The 18505-nt window shown below is 43.4% G+C and overlaps 1 long non-coding RNA gene across 2 annotated transcripts in view; it reads left to right on the top strand.

Moving 5' to 3' along the window:
• Positions 1-13482, top strand: part of LOC118006933 — a 63976-nt gene extending 50494 nt beyond the window's left edge. For both annotated transcript variants that reach the window (XR_004678229.1, XR_004678227.1), the window contains one exon: positions 10998-13482. This is a non-coding gene — a long non-coding RNA (uncharacterized LOC118006933). The remainder of the gene's footprint in view (positions 1-10997) is intronic.
• Positions 13483-18505: the final 5023 nt, after the last annotated feature.

Raw genomic sequence — 18505 nt, 5'->3', positions numbered from 1 at the left:
CTGAGCCGAAGGCAGTCGCTTAACCAACTGAGCCACCCAGGCGCCCCTCCCTCCTTGACTCTTAGCCAGGTCCTGCTTTATGATGACCAGCACCCACGGGAAGTGGTGAACAGAGCTTCCCTGTGCCCAGTGCAAGGAGTAAAACAAGTATTGACTTTGAAGCTACAATACTAGAGGTTAAGACCCACTGGAGATTAAGACCACAGGCTTCACTTGATCTTACTATACAATCGTAGGCAAGCCAGGACTAGATAACTTTCAGGGCTGGATTTCTCATTTCCAGGAGATCTGTTTAATGGGGTTGATTTAAATCCTAAATATGTGAAGTTAATGAAGGAAGCTCCAAATGCATTTGGGCTTTGACTGTCTGAAATTTAAACTCTTGTTCACTGGTGGAGATTTCAAAGCAATCCTTCCCTCTTTCCCAAGAGGGTGCATCTCATGTTCCTTTGCGAGTGATGATTCAAGGGAGCACTATAAAGCTGTGAGACTGAGTCTATACCAAATTCGGAGAGCTGAAGATGAAGAGATGGTTGGTTAGGGGCAGCAGGCAAAATGGAACAGAATCTTAGGGAATCTTAGGGAAACAAGAGAGGATACAAGTGGAGAAGAAACTAAAGCATGATACTTCATGAGATTGTGCAGACCAGGGCCAGGTTCTGGAACACAGATGATCTAGATTCTGCTTCCAACTGGACCAGCTGCTCCTGGGACCTGTGTAAGTCATCAACCTCTCTGAGTATCATTTCCCTTAACTGGGCCAGAGGGATAATGACATCCTCCCAGCAACCTCACAAAGTTGTTGTAAAGATTAGAATGAGACAGTGTATGTGATCTTCTCAGGAAAATGTAGAGTGTTGTAGAATGTAATAAACATCATTATCTGTGAAGCCCTCATGGGCAACAATTCTTACTCCCCTTTTCCTATTGAGGGAAGCCAGGTCTGAGATGTCATGAGATGTCCTAAGAGCATTCATGTGGTAGGTGATGGAGCCAAGATGCATTACTATTAACAAAGAGCAGATGAAAGGAGCATGACTGAGTGTCTTCCCTGATACTAATAATGCCCTGGCATGTGTCTAGGCTGCTGTAATCAGACTGGGCAGCGGGATGGAGAAAAGAGTAAGTTCCAGTTGCTTGGGCTGCAAACAAAACTCCCTAGGACATAGTGGTTTAAACTGTGGGTTAGGAGTTTAAGAAGGCTGGGCTGAGCCTCTCTGGCTCAGTGGCCCAGTTGCAGTGGTTGCAGACAATAGCTGGAGCTGGAAGAGCTGGGGAAGGGGTACTGGAGCAGTTGGGAGCAAGCCAGGCATCTCTCAGGACTCCTTCCTCTCATCCCCCTTTGGGTTTCCTCACAGCATGGCAGCCTCAGCGCAGCTGGACTGCTCCCTTGGCAGCTCAGGACTCCAGGTGAGCAAAGAGGAATCGGCTTCATCACTTTTTATGATGTGGGTTCAGAAATCATACAGCATCACTTACACAGTATTGAAATGTTTACAAGCGAGTCACGACCCCACCCAGATTCAAAAGGAGATTCAGACCCCACAATGTGATGGGAGGAGTGACAGGTTTCTGGAAGAGTGCGTGGTATGGAATAGATTGTTGCAGCCATCTTCAAAAAAAATGCAGTCTGCCAAAGAAAGGAAGACTGCAACACTGTCGGAGGGAAGATGAAAGCTCTCAAGCCCTGGGAAGGGGCAGGTATTCCTGCAGCAAGGCTGCTCATTAAAAAGCACAGTCTCTGGTTGACACACAAGTCCCTTGTGAAGACAGGCTGAAAGAATACCAGCAAAGTTCTACCACTTGGGGTATATTAGGGACGTCCTGAAATTATATCTGGGCAGACCGATCAGTTTGGTAAAAAGCTAACAGAGAAGATGTTTATGGAAGCAAAAAGAAAACGCTTTACAAATTGCCAGATTATATCTCATAGACTCATCTTCTTGTTTGAAAACTTTTACAAGCTTAGGTTTTCTATATGGCTTAGTTATCTTGGAACATCTTGGAACATATCTGTCTTCCACCTGGCTTAGCTGAACATTGGTAGATTCTGGATAAAAACCAAATGATCCCTCCATTAAGGTATTTCTAAAAAAGAAATATTAATTTATCTATCAGGTTGCTCTTTATTTTATTTATTTTTAACTGATATTCACCTTGCATAAAGTACTAGGATATCTCCTGGGACCAAAAAAACATGAGGAGACACCCTGCCCTCAATACCAAAGAACCGCTAATTCAGTAGAAAGGGGGTGAGTGAGAGAAGGGGAAGCCAAATGTGGCCTGGGAATGGACCAGGGTTGAAGGTACTGTGTGAGAGATTATGTTTAAATGACCTGGTTTAAACCCTGCCCCAAGTATATGGTTATTGGTGAAAGTCTTTCCCCGGTCTTCCTAGGAATTAAAAGAAACGGTGTGTGTGAAGTACTTGGCCTGTGGTGGGCACTCAGAAGAGTACACTATTGTTGTTATTAGGTTGTGTTTTATTGTAATTTAATACCAACATTAAAGTATGAATAATGATTTCCTGTTTATGAATCACTTTGATATTTTTCAACTCATTTAATTATCCTAACAGTCCTGTAATTTTGGCAATATAGCTGTGACCCCTTCAATTTTACAGATTAGGACATTGCTATCCAAGGAGCTCAAGTGACTCAGCTGGGGTATCTTAGCCCATAAGTGGCAGAGCTGAGATTTGGAACCAGGTTAGCAGCCCAAAGCTACCCCTTTCCACCCCACTGTGTGGTTTCCTAAATTCCCATGTGACCTCGCACAAGCATCCCGTGTCCTGTCCCGTGTCGGCCTGGCCTTCAATTTCTACATCTGCTGTGATGTGAGAAAAATTAAATCATGCTAAGGTTCCATCCAGGTTCCAGTGTCTCTGATTAAAAGCGCATGTTCAGGGACGGACCCTGCTTGCTGCTGAGCTCCCTGTGCATATTGGAGCCCAGGCTCAGAGGGGCTGGAGCCTGGAGCTGCGCCCAAATCACAGGCCTGGCTTGGCGTTCATCACTGTATCTGACTGCCAAAAGGACAGAATTCTCTAGAGGCCCCAAGTCCAATCTGGCTAACTTCTGATGGCCTTAAGTTATCCTCTGACCTCAAACTTCTGGTTATCTGAAGCCTATTTTTTAAAAAAAAGACTTAGGAAGAGGCATGATATCTCTCTGGAGACCTGCTTCCTTTCTTACTTTCATTGTGTCCCTCCAACAACAGGAACTGGGGTCGGGGAGACAAGCAATCTATATGTAATTTTTGCCTCTGCCACTGCCTTTCTTATGACCTTGAGCAAGTCACATCAAAAACAGGATCATCAATTAGAGTTCTCCTGGCTTGAGGGTTTGCAAAGCCATGTGGCTTCCTCTTGAGGAAGAAGTGGGAGCCCTGGGTTTTATGTGTCTTTAAGATAAGAAACCTATTGGATTTTCTAGTAATCATGTCCGATATTCAGAGCTGGCCCACTTCAATTGCCCTTTTTAAAACAGTTTTTCTGCTGTATGGCAAAGGAGATAGGTGAGGAAAATGCTTTCTGTTTCCTGCCCCAAGAGAAGTTGTAAGTCTCAAAAGTAATGAAAGGTTTAAAGTAGGATTCTTTTTCCTTCCGCCTACCTCCTTCCCCATTTCTTGATGGGATTGGAAGTGACTCAGAGTCACTAAGAAAGAAGTCTCTGAGCCAAGCTGGCTGAAGTTTTTCCACACCCCTTGGCCCCAGTGTTGCTTCTTCTGGGTCAAGCGCCTTGGTCTGGTTCTTGCTCCTCATCTGGCTTCAGAGACTCAGGCAGGAGCTCTACCTGCCCCAGAAGGGCTTTCACACTCACAGGCCCGGGGTGCTGGGGGTCTGCATAAGCAGAGTCTGAGGGGCACCTCTTCTGAAGCCTCTCTGCCCCCAAAGTTAAGGAGTTTGGTTTTGGTTTCATTTTACTGAAAGGGAGGAAAGAACAGCAAGGATTTGATCCTTGCTCCACTTCTAGGGTGAAGAAGACTCAGACCCCTTTCCTGCAGCCCTCTGCACGTGGTCAGCGGTCTCAAGGGGATAGAGAAGAGGGCAATTGCAACAGCCCTGGGACAGGAATTGCACAATTCCCCTCAAGGCCACAGGGCAGCTTGGAACAGAGGATTCCAGCTACATAGGGCAGTAGATAAAATGCTGGCCTGGGCTGTGGTCACCACTGGGCCACCAACACACTGTGTGACCTTAAGCAAGTTACAGATCCTCCATAAGCCTCCTTTTCTTCACCTGTCAGACTAGGAAATGGGATGTTCTGTAGACTAGAATAAAGCATCAGATTTGAAAAGTACGTTTGGTATTATCTAACCCAAACTGTTTGTTTCATATCCTTGGAAACTGAGGCTGGAGAGGGGCAGTGACTTGAAAGTTACATGGCAGGTAAATAACAGGGTCGTTTCTAGAAGACCCCTCCCTCATGAGGCAGTGCAACTTCCTCTTGTGGATGATCTCCAAGGCTCTCTCAGCCTTGATTGATTTATATGGATGTGACGTGCCATCCCTCAAGCCTGTAAATGTAGAGAGTCGGCAACTCTTGAGTTGTGACAATTTGTTACAGCTCGTGGGTGTTTTCTAAGATCTCCTTTGTTCTATTGTCCCTAGAACTGGCCCCACAGGCCACTGCAAGGAACTATGGTCGATGGGCTTATTTCTGCATCACAGTTGCTGAATTTAGTGTCTTGTACATGTCCTATACAGGTCACATTTTAACTGTTAGAAGCTGATAAACATGACACAACCTCCTTCCTCAGTTTATTAGATGGATGGTTGAAATTCATGATCTCTAACAGGGAGCAAATGTGGGGCCTCAGGCCAAGGTCCTTTGATGTCAGAATTTCAGGTACTGACTGCCACCAAAAGATTATTAGAGTGCTCTCCTATATTGAGCTCTTAGTGGACAAATATAAATGTAAGCATTCCTTTGATTTGTACACAACGTTACAGTTTCCAAAACATTTTCACATCCGTCATCCTATTTGATACGCACTCCAAACCTTGGAGTTCCTCAGGGAGATATTCCTAATGAGAAGCCTTAGTGCAGAAAAACTGAGTGCTGACCTCATGCTGCTAGACCAGGCATAAGACACAAGACTGGTATCAGCCACCATTTTCTGAGCACATGCTTTATGCTAGGTATTTTCTGTAAATCATCTCATTCAGACCTCAGAAAAATCTTTGATGCAGTTTCTACTGCTACTTTGAAGACTACCCCCAAAAAGGAGTAGCAGAAAACAACCATTTTATTATGAGCATGGGTTCTATGGGTCAGAAATTCAGAAAGGTCACAAAAGGGACAGCTCGTTTCTGTCCCATGATGTCTGGGACCTCTGTTGGAAGATGCAAAGGCTCGGGGCTCACCAGCTCTGCGTTGGACTCATCTGGAGGCATCATAAATCATATGTCGGCAGTTGCCACTATCTGCCTACTGGGATGGGAGCACCTGTATGTGGCCTGTCTCTGTGGCCTGGGCTTCCTCATAGCGTGGTGGTCTCAGGGTACATGAATGTTTGGTGCTCGAAAAGCAACTGTTCCAGAAAACAAAACAAAACAAAACAAAACAAAAGGTGGAAGGAAGTTGGGCCACCTTTTGTGACCTTGCCCTGAATTCACATTGCATTCCTTTACTCTGTTGGTGATAAGTAAGTCATTGACCCACCCATATTCTAGGGGAAGGAAGGTAGGTCCCACTTTTTGTGGGAAGAGAGCTCAGGTGGGATGGCAGATGTTGAGGTGCCACACTCCTAAAAGAATTTAAGAATGAGGAAATCAAAGTTCAGGGATATTGAGAGACTTGTTCAAAGTCACAAAGCTTCTACAGGAGAGTAGCTTCTCACCCAGGGGTTAGGATTTGAAAATCAGCGTGTGAGGTAAACATTGCTCATAGTCAATAGCCTTGGAAGTCCTTGAATTTGTCAGCAAAATACAAAACATGTAGTTTTACACAAGCAACAGATTCTCGTGTGTCATCTCATGCTCACTGGGGTACATTGCAAACTTAATGAAATGATGGGCACAGTCATTTGCACTATTTAAATTGTTCTCTTGTTTTTCGGAGTGTAAAGGTTTAAAGTTCTGTAGGTTCGATGCATTTTATTATTTTTTTCATAGCATTTTTTATTATGTTCAGTTAGCCAACATATAGTACATCTTTAGTTTTTGATGTAGTGTTCAATGACTCATTAGTTGCATATAACACCCAGTGCTCATCATAACACATGATCGATGCATTTTAAAGAGTAGATCCAGAATGACTCAAGTTAGTCTGACTCCAAAGCCCAAGCTCTTTCCATAATGGTGTCTAGAAACCACCTCTGAGAGACTGGGAAAGAGATCAGAGTTTCAGGCCCTAAGGACACAGGTGGGGGGGCACCAGAATGAGGCCTCAGTTGCAACCTGGATGTGATTTGCAGGCTCTGTCACTGGCTTAACTCTGAATGTCTACACTTTGTCCATGATAAGGCTGCTGTTATTCCTGAGCACGTGGATAGTCATACCCTTTCTACCCACTGCCCCTTCTCTCTAGATCTGCACAGAATAGGAGGAAGGGACACTGAGATCTGAAAATGAGTGGAATATCAACAGATGAGGGTAAGGGTATTGCAGGTAGACTGAACAGCATGAGCAAAGGCATGGTGGTATGAAGCTGCAGGAAATATTCAGGGACTGGTGAGTATTGCAGTGCTATATTACCGGGGAAAAATCACTGAGGTCCTACAAGACCCAGCCAAAGCCTTGATTCCAGAGGTAGTGATGTAGGAAAAGAACTCTGCTCAGCTTAGCAATTGAGCAGTGACTCTCTGGAGGCAATATGCAGAACAGTAAGGGGGGGTGGGGCTTAAGCGAGGAGAAGGTTAAGGTACTATGGCTTTGGAGAAGCAAATGCCTGCCTCTGGCTAATGTCAGGGTGTCTGAGCGTGGAAATGTAGGGCCTTTGCCCATGATCTTTAAAGCAGTCTTGGTACTTATATTTAAGGAACTAGGCAGTCCTCCAGGGCTAATGGAACAAATGGCCACTAAAATGCATGATTCAGACAGCAGTCCTGCTCAAAGAAATCACCTCCAGGGCCTCAGCACCTGAAGTCTCCCATTTGAAATATTTCTTTTCCATCTCAGGGACTTAGTACTGGGTTAATCACAATCCCTGTTTCACGTATGATACTATTGTATTTATTTGCGTAGTTAATCCAATGTAACAAGCATTCGAAAATGTCCCTTCAGTGTTGAAAGTAGGACTTTGACAGTCACTTGACCACATCTGCCTCTGTGGTCTGCCCTGTCCCACCCCTGAGACCCCCACCCAAAATAGCCATCATCATGAATCTTGCGTTCATCATTCCTTTCCTTTCTTTTTTAAATCATTTTATCTCATCTGTAGGTAATCCTTTAAAAGTATATTTTATTAGTGTTGTTCTTAATATTATAAAAAAGACATAATGCACAAATAGTTTTGATATTTTTACTTTCTAATTAATATTATATTGGAAAGACTTGTCCATATTGTTGCTTGTTGGTTTTTATTTAATTTGACTACACCATAACCTATTCATCAGCTCCTGTGTTGATGGGATTTCATTTGTTTGCTACTGTGAACCTCAGTGCTATGAGCATTAATATCTGTATGTTCTGGCATACAGCATGCCAAGCCCTCTTCTAAGCACAGTGCTAGGAGAATTGCTGGGTTTGGGGGTCCATGAAGTTCAATTTTACAAGATCAAACTGTGTTTCTAAGCGGTTTTACAAATTTCCAGTTCCAGCCATAACTACCCTTCTCACCAAAAACAAATACGAAAGTTGGCCCAGGGGCGCCTGGGTGGCTCAGTTGGTTAAGCATCTGCCTTCAGATCAGCCTTGAGTCCTGGGATCGAGTCCCCTCGTCGGCCTCCTTGCTCAGCGGGGAGCCTGCTTCTCCCTCTCCCACTCCCCCTGCTTGTGTTCTCTCTCTCTCTCTGTGTCAAATAAATAAATAAAATCTTAAAAAAAAAGAAAGTTAGTCCAAAAAAATCACATTATTTGAAAACAAGGCTAATTTTATTTCCTCTTTTCATTTCTTCCCCCTCCAATTTCTTTTCTTACTGTGCTAACCATGTTTAGCTGATCTGGTGAATTATGTTTATGGATTTTCTAATTGGAAAGCTATCCTCATATACCTGGGAAAAAGGTCATTGTGGTATATGATAATTTTAATGAACTATTGGATTTGATTTCCTAAAAATTTCTTTGGAATTTTTACATCCATAACCATAAGTGGCGGAGCTATGTAATTATCCTTTCTTGCAGACCTTGGCTAGTTTTAGCATAAAGGTTGTGGTCTTCATATTGTCTGATAATATTACATTGACACCAACTTCATTTTGTTCTACTTGCCTGATTAATCATTTTCATCCTTTGTTTTCATCTTGGGCATGTATGTTGTATTAGAATGTGTCTAGGAAATACCTGGATTTGGGTTTTTATTTGGCAAGTTAGCTCATCTTCATATATAGTAGTTAGGGATGCCTGGCTCAGTCATTTAAGCATCTGCCTTCCTCTCAAGTCATGATCCCAGGGTCCTGGGATCGCCCTCATCAGGCTCCCTGCTCAGCAGGGAGTCTGCTTCTCCCTCTGCCTGCCACTCCCCCTGCTTCTGCTCTATCTCTCTCTCTCACACACACAAACAAATAAAGTCTTAAAAAAAATAGTGGTTATCCATATATTAGGACTTTCTTCTACTTTATTAGTTTATTCTTTTAATTTGTCCCTTTTTTCTATGCTCTTTATCCCTTTGGTTATTGTTTTAAAGTTGTCTGTGTTCTCTCTGCTATAAGACAAGAACATTAATATGCTCTTAATATTAATAATTAATTAATATGTCCTTTGGCCTCCCCTTACTTCACCGTCCTGAGTTCACCTTAACTTCAAATTCTGATTTTTTGTGGATATGCTTTTGCTTTCTCTTTTCTTTGGTTCTAGTTATTTTTAAGACAATCACAAACTTTACAAAAATACTTACTTTACATATTTCTTCCATTATCCCTTAGATTTTTTTCTACCTATACAAGCGCATCATTAAAACTGTTTTATATGGGGGCGCCTGGGTGGCTCAGTTGTTAAGCGTCTGCCTTGGGCTCAGGTCATGATCCCAGGGTCCTGGGATCGAGCCCCGCATCGGGCTCCCTGCTCGGCGGGAAGCCTGCTTCTCCCTTTCCCACTCCCCCGCTTGTGTTCCTGTTCTCGCTAACTCTCTCTGTCAGATAAGTAAATAAAATCTTAAAAGAAAAAACAAAAACAAACCTGTTTTATATGTGGGTTTTTGTGTGGCAAACATTCTGAGACTCTGTATGTCTTAGATTATTTTTATCATGTCTTCATATTGGAATGAAGGTTTAGCTGGATATGAAACGGTGAACTTTCCAAATTTTGAAGACTTCATTGCTTTCTTGTATTATTCTGTTGTAAGTGATCTGCTTTCTCTCTTTCTTTTGGGAAATTTTTACAATTTTACCTTATCTCTGATATTCTTAAATTTCAACATAATTTCTGTCTAGGAGTACAATTTTCCTTATGTCTCCTCTTTTGCTGTCTGTGCTTCCTTTCAATCTGAGTCTTTTATCTTTCATTAATACAGGGGAGATTATCTCCATTATTCCTTCAATTTTTTCCTCCTCTCCCTTTGTATCTTTTTTTTTTTTTCTTTCTGGGACTACTTTTGCATTTTATACCTTAACTTTTATATTTTCTATTTTTAAAATAATTTTCTGCTGGGAGAATTCCTCATCTGATCTCCCAGTTCACAAATTCATTCTTCAGGCAAATCCATTCTGCTAAGTACCATCTATTGTATTCATTATCTCAACTATTATATTTTCATACTTAACATTTCTACTCGATTCTTTTTGTGGCTTCTTGTTTTCATTATATATTGCGAATATCATTCTTTATTTTTTTTAAATATAAAAAAGTTAAACAAATTCTTAAAAATACAGGCCAATTCCGGATTTGTCAGATCTAATACCTTTGCTTCTTTTGGAATCTGTAACTTGGTTTGTGGCTTTTCTTTGGAAATATGAGCACTCCTCTTTTCACTCTTGAACTTCCATTTCCTGGGGTTATGGGCTACTCTGTCCAGCAGCACTGATGGTGGAAGGGCAGAAGGCCAGACTCCCATCTGTGTTGACATCTATGTGTTCAAAGTGGGGGATGAACCTGGAATGGCAGGTTCTAATCACTCCTCACCCCACCAAACAGCTTCTCAGATGTACTCTTGACTTTAGGAAGAACTGGTTTCTAGAAGAGGAGATTATAATCCATCAGCCCTGGGGGTTTGGAAGGAGCGAGAAGTCACCACCTGAGACCGGTCAATCTGCATGTGTCTTTCTCACCACTCGGGCACAGCCCTGCTCTCACACCTGAGGAGCACTTGCTCAAGAGGCCTGAGCTCCAGCCCTGTCCGTCCCAAGGCAATGGGAGTGGGCACCAGGGCCAGGAGATGAAGACCCTAAGAAGCAACAGCTCCCCTGTGGTTTTATCCTGCTGCAGGAGCCCAGATACCCTCTGCCCTGGGTTGGGACCATTCCAGATACTCTATAAGTGCCAGATAAAAACTGCTTCTGTCTCTCCAGGGGGTTCTCTCAGCTTTCTCTGCAACTTAATGCTTTTCCTCTATAGTTCCCCAGAGTTGATCTCGAGGGAAGGAAGCAGTAGGTCAGGCTAGTCCAGCATCTTCTTTTAAAAAAAATTTTTAAGATTTTATTTATTTATTTGACAGAGAGAGAGAGAGAGAGCATAAGCAGGGGAGCAGCAGAGGGAGAGGGAGAAGCAGGCTCCCCGCTGAGCAGGGAGCCTGACATGGGGCTTGATCCCAGGACCCTGGGATCATGATGACCTGAGCCACAGGCAGATGCTTAACCAACTGAGCCATCCAGGCGCCCAGTCCAGCATCTTCTTAAAAACTCATTGACTTTCTTCTCACAGATGACACACTGTCCTTCCCGTTCTGCCTTCCTTTCAGACCTAGATCTCCTGGAGGCAGCAGCCCGTCAAGCATGGTGTGAGTGGAGCAGAAGAGGGGCAGCGCACAGGGGGAATGGAAGGAGCATGGAGCCCAAGTCAGGGCTGGGCTCGTGTCCTCTTTCCGTCCTTGACTTGCCGTGCAGCCCTAGACAAGTCACTTCGCTTCTCTGAGCTTCAGTGTCCTCTTCTGAAAAGTGAAGTTAACAAGAACACTGACCTCACCGGGGCAAATGAAAAACTGGATGTGAAAGGGCTTTGTAAATGGCAACGTGAGGCGATTTCATTGATCATCTGAAGGCGGGGAATTACCTGAAGGCAGGGAGGGGAGTCCTAGGCTGGGTGAAAATTTGCTTTGCCAATCTCAACATTGTACTAAGTGTTGGCCCTGCGAAAAAAGCCTGATACAACTGGACATTCTCTTATTATAGAAAATGACAAACCTGTGTTTGATCCCAGAGTTGTCACATTCCTCCAGGAGTGCAGACTTTTATGGGCCCCTGGAAGCTCTGCCCGGACTATTTCTGAGGACAGGGACATTGTGCCTTATTGGCAAGGCCTATTAAACCAAGGCCACTTGTGGTCATTGAAGAATCTAGGTCTGCCTTTGCAATGGTGGGAAAGAGTTGTCAGATCCTGTCCTCTGATGTTTGTGGATTTGGTTACACTGTTCTGCTAAGCTTGGTGCCTTCTGCTTCCTTGTTTGCTGAGGGTCTTTTTCTAGTCTAGTTAGGGGGACTGAGAAGTGGGAGAAGAGAATGGAGCAGGTCTGAATCAAAGACAAGTAGCAGAGGTAGGAATGAGTAAGAATAATATGTTCTCTCTGGGAATTTGTACAAGGGCAAGGCTAATGAGACTTTGTTTTCAATTACTTAAAATGTAGTCTGTCATTGAAAAGATGATGTAATGGCTTTAAGACAGAAAACAAGCCAGAGTCTAACACCACATTCAGCTACTTGTATTTTTGCACATCCTTGCCTATTTCTGTTGTCATCATCATGCATGCATAATGCACATTTCATTTTATGGCCTGATTTTTTTCACTTAACATTAGATAATAAGCATTTTCCTTTTGAAGTCTGCATTTTAGTGAATAGACAATCTAATTTTGGATACTGTATGATAATAAAATTATCCTCCTACTTTGTGATATTCACATTGTCTTCAAATTTTTTGTTGTTTATTTGCTTTTTTTTTTTTTTTTTTTTTTTTGCTATACTAGTGAACTGTCATGGGCATCCTTGTGCATTTTGCATATTTTGTTTGTTGTTGTTGTTGAATTGTTACCTTTGCATGAATTCTAAAATTCCTATGAGTGGTACGACTGGGGAAATTCACCCAGGCATCTTTATGACTCTTAGCTACTATTTAAAAATAAAAGTTTTAATTTAAAATGCTGCTAGCCAATTTAACCACAACTCTTCTAAGTATTGCCTGTTTGAAGTCTTTTTTTCTACTTTAATATATAAAAACCAGTGCTTCAAATTTGTTTTCATTTGTACTTCTCTGCTTAATGGCAAAGTTTAACGCTTTCCATGTGTTTTTTTGTCTAGGTCATGTTGTTAAAAATAAGCTGCCATAAACTTTCAGAATTTTTTGAAAGCCCCCCCCAAGTCGTCCCCCATAATATTTACTAAGAAACTCAAATTTCCAAATTAATCAGATATAAGTGCTCTTGGCCAAAGCAGAGAGAAGTGTCAAGTTAATTTGTCTTCGGTTTAGCTGGTTGAATGGCTTTCATGTGTAATTCAAGTCCTGTCAAGAATGTTTTAAAGGGTATTGAAAATAAAACATAGATATCACCTCCCAAAAGTTTACATTCCAGAAGAGCTATCATCATATGACTGATTGAAAAATTGCTAAACGTTGTAAGATAAGGATAGAACAAGAGCTGTGAGGATTCAGAGAATAGAGAGATTATTTCTAACTTGTGCTTTGGAATGTGAGGAGTGAGAGAAGGTTTCTGGGAGGAAATTGCATCTGAGCTACATGAAGAGGTTCTGAAGTAGGAGCCTATTTCAGGGCAGTGAGGGAAGTACGTCGGTGAGAACACTTGGCCCATTTTATGTGATGGAGCACCTGAGATTTTAAAGAAGTCTTCTAACACATAGCTACCCTTCTCCCAATGGAGTCAGGCAGGGATGACCCAACAGTATTAAAATTATATTGTGTATTTTGAAAGGCCTAAAATTTACAATAAAGCTCAGTGTTTCTCAACCCCTTCCATGACAGGGCACCCAAAGAAACTAATGGGCTTTCTTTGTTATACTGGGGTCAACAGACAAAGCTGCTTCCTACTGGAGGAGTCTGGTCCAGAACCCCAGCTGCTCCTGGTCAGAAGGCTGAAAGGACCAATTTCTGGGCACTCTTGTAGCCCATTGGGCAAACACCCTGTGAGAAGTTTTACAGATAGATAAAGATGATATATAAAAATAATTACCAGATTTATTCTGCATGATAAACAATCAATGAATTGGGCATTGGGACTGGTAAAGAAAAAATAGTCATAAAAATTATGATGGTTTTGACTGGCCCTACCTTGACCAAGCTATCTACCATGGGACAGAGAAATTTCCAGTATTATTCAGAAAATGACATAATAGAACCCTGGAATTGTAGTCATAGCAGTCCAAGCTTGGAAAGCATCCAGGGACAGGAAAATTACCTGTGGAATATGTTACGGGACTGGCTGAGGAGAATAATATTTTGCATTTATCTAGTAATCTCATTTCATTGAGTTCAAAACATGGGATCAAATCATGTTCACATGCCAAACAGGTAAAAAGATATCAAATAGATTTTTGAGGATCTCCTTTAACAAATGGAGCAAGTCATTTTAACTATTTGTTTGCTTAAACCCTGTCTCGTTCTAGAAATTATTTCAACTAGACAGGCTACATTAGTCACTCAAGGATTCAATAGTTTAAAGGTCGGGAGGTTAGAAAACAATTTAATGAAGGTCTTTGCATAAGAGGAAAAAAAAACAGATTTGCATGGATATGAAAAAAAAAATTACACAATTGGGTGCAGTGCTCTTGTGGAAAAATTCCTGAAAATCTTCAGTGCACCACCATACTTATTATTATATTAAAAATTCTAGCAGCTGTGCTTTTCTTCTAAATTAAGAAAATAAAGCAATATCATGAGCTAATGCCACATCAAAGTGGCATGTTTCAACACTTCAACATCATGTGTTGCCAGAGTTGAGTGTTCCAGGAGGCCTGGCTCACCCCACTCTTCCTGGAGGCAGATGCTGGAATGGTCACTCCAGGCCTGGGAAGTCAGCATTTCTTCATTCTCCTTCCAGATTGTGGTAAGGACTTGGACACGCTTTATCCCACCTCAGTTTCTCTGGTGAGGCCCTGGGCCATGTAAGGAGGTTGTGGTTAAATGGAAATATTTGAAGAGTTGCCACATGGAAGAGGGATTTAGGTCTATTCTGCGTCCTCCCAGAGGATAGAATTAGGACCAAGAAGATGGTAATTGCTACAGAGAGATGGATTTAGACTCTACACAAAGATGAGCGAGAGGGAAAATTAAGTCCCCTTAACACGACCTCTTACTTGGATAAACAGCTCATTTGTGCTATTTCATTTCATTCCTTTAGCAACCCATGAGGTCATACCACTACCGAGGGCACCAGGACTAAGACCAGAGTCAACTTAAACCTGATGGGTTGTATGAAATTAGCTCATGGAATTAACCACTGAATTACACCCCCTTAAAGAAAATGGAGTAGAAAAAAAAAACCAAACAAACCCTAAAGTTAGACATTATGCAACAAGCAACAAGCTACGATGGGATTTTTGAATGGTCAAGATGAGCCTAACGGGTCAAGGCAAAGATTGAGGATGGGCGGGGGAGGTGGGAACACCTGACAAAGCAGTACATCTACAACTATGATACATATGGAAGGATAATCCTCCGGGGGAAAACCCAACCATTTTGTAGGAGACAGATACCAAGGAACCAGCTGGTGAGCTGACCACCGGCAGCACTGAGGCTTGTTTTAAACAAGGAAGCTGTCAGCTTTTCTTTGAAGAATTTTCTAATAAATAAAAATGTCCCAGACGCAACTGGCCGCCTTAGCAGACAGTGAGACCCTTGCTTCTGGGGATGTTCAGTCAGAGCCTGGATGTGTGGATGTCAAGATGGAAAAAGATCGAGATGTAAAGACCCTAAGGTCTCTTCCAGCCCCAAGAGTCTATAATTTCCTCTGTGCAGGGTGTCTGAGCTAAAATATTAACAAACAAAAGGGAAAGGGACTATGTTGGAAGGAATTAGAGGAGATCAAGGTCTATAACATCCTCAGGTTTCTACGAAGTTCTCTACACGTAGGGTCAGGACCGAGGCCTGGCCTGCTCCAAAGAATCTCCATGTAGGGGCGCCTGGGTGGCTCAGTCGGTTAAGCAGCTGCCTTTGGCTCAGGTCATGATCCCAGGGTCCTGGGATCGAGCCCCACATCGGGCTCCCTGCTCGGCAGGAAGCCTGCTTCTCCTTCTCCCACTCCCCCTGCTTGTGTTCCTTCTCTCGCTGTGTCTCTGTCTGTCAAATAAATAAATAAAATCTTTAAAAAAAAAAAAAAAAGAATCTCCATGTAAAAATGAGCAATGTCAGTCATGTGACCCATGTTTTGAAGAAAGAGTCCCAGGCAGGAGGAGCAGGGACCTTCCTGCTCCACCCTGTTAAGGGAGAGAAGCTCTTCCTTCCATGGCACTGTGGAAGAATGGGCAGTTACGACTTAAAACCAATGAGGTCCAGAGAAAGGAAGTAATTTTCCTGGGCTCTGTTGACAAAACAAAGTCCGGTTTTGCACAGACACCCAGGTCTCCTGACTGCTGAGCTGAGGGAGGTTCTTTCCACTGAGCAGCCCTGCCTGCCAATCTCATCATTGGCCAGGATGTCGTCTTGCCCCAGGCTGTGGGCCCTGGTATCTCACACCTCGCCCTCATTTTTAACCCTTGCACGTCCAATGGTAGGTCCTCCATCAATCCTTGGGCCCCCAACTTACTTCTGTAATCCTGATATTTTGCACTACCCCCATTTACCCAACTAAGGTACTTGGCTGGCCTAAAAATACCAGTTAGAAATGGAGAGCATCTCAGAGATCATCTAATTTAAACCTGACGTTTTACAGATGAGCATAACAGGAAGCTTCAGAGAGCAGTAAGTTGGCATCTCAGTCACTGAGCAGCATTGTGCCAAGTGCCTATTACATGCCGTGCCATTGGGGTGGCAGACAGGTGCCGGGGTGGCCACAGACCATGAAGACCCCGACTCTGCTCCCCAGGAGGCCGCAACGCACGGACTGGGAAGACTGGGAAGGGTGTGGTGGCTGAGCTCGAGGAGCAGGAACCGGGACTGATTCCTGGGTTCTGGCAGTTTATAATACTGATTCACAGGCAGACGATGAATCTTTTTTGGGCTTTAGAGTCTCCAATGATGTCACAAAGGGGGTAATGTTTTCCACATTTCTCCTGTTGGGGCTGGTGTGACGATACATTTGGAAAACTTTAAAGAGGGAACCCCAGAGGAGCTGGAGGCATTTCGGGATGTTTGGCACAACCCCGCAGAGTGTTCTGCCCATAAATTTACCTTGTGGATTCAGAGGAGAGGGCCTGGTGAGAAACTGGGGGTGGTGGTGGTGGTGTGGTGGGTGGGGTTGGGGGGCATCCACATTACTCGATGTTGTAGTAATCAAAACAGATTTGGCTTGGCGCAGGCCATATCAAAGGCCTGAGTGAGTCACTTCCTCTGGGGAAACTCCCTTTCCCGGGACTTGCTCCTGGAGCATAGGGACCTCAGTTGGGCTGCTCTGGGTCCAGTGGCCAGCTCCCTCCAGGCACTTAACCATGCTGTTTGTGTTGTGTGTTGTGTTTCCCTCCCGCCAGGAGCATCTTAGGGGAAGGACAGCCCGTGGGGGGTTGCCTCTGTTTTCTCAGGTTACAGAACTGTGCACTCATCCCTCTTTTGCAAAGGATTCTGAGCCTGTTGCTGGGGCGGTTGCAGTTTCTCTGCAACAGCACCGATGGTCTCCTGCCCTGGGGGCTGGAGGAGATATTTAACTGGGAGTCAGAATGTCTACGTCTGAGCACTGGCTCTGTGCTGGGAGAAGCAGGTGAGGCAAATACATCTGTCCTTGAGGGCGTCCATGCATGGACATGATTTTATAGAGCAGACTTCTGCATGTGCATTATTTCACGATGCGCTCTCATTTTATAGAGATGGAAAGTGAGTCCTGGGAGGTTTAAGGGACTTCAGGGTCCTGGGGGGCTGGGGTGTGTGTGGCAGTGCTGAACCGTGATGTAAGTCCTGCTAACATCAGAACTTCTTTCCACAACTGTTTGCTTTATAGCCTAGGCCCCAGGCTTCCTCCCTGCAAACAAGGATATCGGACAACCTCTACAATCCTGTCCAATCCTGACTTTCTGTGGTCCTGTGGATGGGGTCGTGTGCATTTTCTCTCTAATACTGTGTCCTTAGCATCTGAGTTTAGGACTGCATTGCCATGCTGTAGAGACAGAGAGAGAGCAAGGGGAAGAGCGACAGGATCACCGTCACCTTCAGAGGGTGGGGTCATAGAGTGAGAAGGGGATTAGCTTGGAGCCAGGCCAAAAAGCAGGATGAAATCTTATGCCTTACGTTTATTAGTCCTGAGACTTTGACCAAATTCCTATACATCATCTTTGAGCCTTTGCTTCCTCTCCTGAGACGTCAAATGGGGGCAATGATACTGACTTTGCAGGTGGATGGTTGTGAAGATCATATGAAATTGCTTTAAAAAGGCTGATAACTTTCCTACCTATAGGCAGTTACATAATGGGATTTATTAAGCGTTAGTTTCCTTTCCTCACTTTTGTCTGCTGGCTATGAATATCCAACCTGTTGTCCAAGAGAAGGATTTGCTTATTTTCAGGTGGGTAGGATAGTATTGGTCATATCTATTGGACAGGGGCTAATGACCACAGGCATACCTATCCATTGCACTGCGTCCAGGGGTAAAGAACAAATATGTATAATTTTGGGGGGGTTATGAGTGGATGGACATAACCAGAAGTGTCCCTGCACTTGAACACCAAGTGAAAAATAATTTTGGAGACCCTTGCTTACCTTAGATTATATAAATTATGCACATTTCCCCATAGTATATCCATATTTACTTTGATATTAAAACGGTGCTTAAAACAGTACCTGGCATACAACCAATGCTCAATAAATATTTGTTGAACACATAAATTGATTTCTGAATGAAAAACAATGTTTTAAAATATTTGCCATCAGGTAAAATTGATGTTCCAGGAAGATGTGTCATACTTAACTGGCCTCCAGTACCTTGCTACATAACCCTGCACCCCCAACCCGAGGAAGATAAACCCCACAGAGATTCATCCCTTTATTCTAGAGTCGGGGAATCTAGATCCACATATGTAAAGGAATAAAACCCAGATCTCCTGATTCCCATCCCAGGCTCATACCATGGAAACGCACTGCTTTGTCCTCAAGTTTCAA

The sequence above is a fragment of the Mirounga leonina genome, unplaced genomic scaffold, assembly GCF_011800145.1.
Source record: "Mirounga leonina isolate KUSES-001 unplaced genomic scaffold, KU_Mleo_1.0 Mir_115, whole genome shotgun sequence".
NCBI lineage: Eukaryota > Metazoa > Chordata > Mammalia > Carnivora > Phocidae > Mirounga > Mirounga leonina.
This window is presented reverse-complemented; position numbering and strand designations above follow the sequence as displayed.